Below are 2301 nucleotides of genomic sequence, written 5' to 3'. Positions count from 1 at the left end.
TATTGTATTTGTTGTATTGTATTTGTTGTATTGTATTCTTTATATTAAATTTGTTGTATTGTATTTGTTGTACTGTATTTTTCATACTTTGTTTGTTGTATTGTATTTGTTGTATTGTATTTGTTGTAATGTATTTTTTATATTTTATTTTTTATGTTGTATTTGTTGTATTTTGTTCTTTATATTTTATTAATATACAAATGAATGAATGAACGAACGAACGAATGAATGAATAGATAGATGAATAGATTAATAGACAATGTTTTTATTCCAGTGTATTTTTCATAATATATTTTTTGTATTGTATCTGTTGTATTGTATTTGTTGTATTGCATTTTATGTATTGTATCTGTTGTATTGTATTTGTTGTATTTGTTGTATTCCATTTGTTGTATTGTATCTGTTGTATTGTATTAGTTGGTACTTGTTGCTCCGACTTATTTTTCGTAACATGTACTGTATTACTGTGTCCAATTCTTTGCTATCTTTTGTATTTCTTGTACTTTGTTGCAATGTTGTAAAATTGAAATTAATTTTAACGCAAACAACCATTTAAATTCTTTTTTTCTTTTTTTCAATAAAAAAGGTTATTAAAAGGTTAAAGGTTAAAGGTTACTCTCTCTCTCTCTCTCTCTTGCGTTTCCTTCAGAGGTTTCAACGACAAACACACACACACAGCGTATATGAATACGCGTGCAAACCACGCATCATACACATTGCATGTGATAGGCGGGGATCTCTTTGTATTCGAACCCAGTCACTGCAATAGCAAGACCAGGCGCCTTTAATCATTGATCCATCAAGACAGATGAATGAATTTAATAAAGGTTTTAAAATAAAAATGCCTGAGTACGTTTGGTCAGTTTATAATTTATTAACAATTATTAATAATTAACAATTATTAATAATTAACAATTATTAATAATTAACAATTATTAATAATTAATAATTATTAATCACCTACAGTGTACAACAAGTGTTTGTTTCACAATTAAAGGCTTGTAGCAATTTTCAAGGCCATTAAGAGACATTAATCTTCGTTAACAACAGCGCCGGTGTGATTCTGGCTGCTCCTACCTACACATGCACCCGCTTGTTCGAACCTAAGAGCGTTCATAAATAATTCATCTCGTCCTAGGTTCCTCTTCTGTATTCAGCTTGTTGACTGCTTGATTGGGATGTTATTCGCTCTTCAAGTCTAAACTGACGTGGTTATTAAATTTTTTTTTCATAGAATAAATTTTGCTAATGCTGCCGATTGGTTTTGTATTTTTGTTTGATGTTTTTCATCTTTTTTTTCTAACCTTGCAAGGTTGTTTTGCGCGCAAGTTTCGTATTTGTTTGCGCGAAAACGAAAGTAAATTTTTTTTTCTAGTAGCTGAAATCTGAAATGATAAATTGCCTGTGTTTTGTTACTATGCTGCTGCTGCTGTTGTTGTTGTTGGTTGTTTATATTAAATAATTTAAAAAAAATTAACAAGTTCAGTTGTGATGTAGACGTGTGACTGAACACTGAACACTGAACTAGATGTAATGTGTGTTTGGTGCTTTGTTATGCAAGCACTCTGTGTGGTTTGCATGTTTTTTTGATCACGTCACGTTTTAATCGCTTCATAATGAGCCGCCGAATAAGTCTGCTTGATGTTAATGACGTAATCATGGCTCTTAACGATGCTGGTATTGTTCCTTAAGCTGTCCTCGACTCTCCTGACGACGATGATGATGATGAGATGATGACGTCATCCATCAATCAAACTCGCTCCTCAATGATAGGTGGCTGTTGTGGTTGCTGCTGTTGTTGATGTAGTGGTGGCTGGGGTGGCCATCGCAGTGACGTTTTGGTGGTTGTAGTGACGTTGTTGTTAGTGGTAGTGGAGTTAGCTGATGGGTTCGTTGCTACATATTGTTGCTGGTTTTAATTTGTTTGTATGTTTGTTACATATAGATTGGTAAAAAGTTCTGAAAAAAAAATTATACACAAAATTCGAAAAAATTCGTCAAGTTTAATTAATTAGATAAGTGTTCTGCACAATTTCAAAGAAATTATTCAGTCTAGCAGGGAATTTTTTTAAAAATTTGAAATAATTTTGCAATGTTAATTCAAGCGAACCGGTTTAGTCATTATTTAGTTTTTATTTGAAAAAAAGAAATTTATTCAGCAGGACTAACTATTCATTAGAAAAAATGTTTTCACGAGAGAAAATAATTTTCAAGGTACAAAAAATTGTTGCTACTCTGTTTCATATCTCAAAAATATAAAATATTAAATAATGACAATAAAATTAATGATCAAATAAATAA

The sequence above is a fragment of the Helobdella robusta genome (genome assembly GCF_000326865.2).
Source record: "Helobdella robusta unplaced genomic scaffold HELROscaffold_45, whole genome shotgun sequence".
Classification (NCBI taxonomy): domain Eukaryota; kingdom Metazoa; phylum Annelida; class Clitellata; order Rhynchobdellida; family Glossiphoniidae; genus Helobdella; species Helobdella robusta.
Note: the sequence above shows the minus strand (reverse complement) of the source record.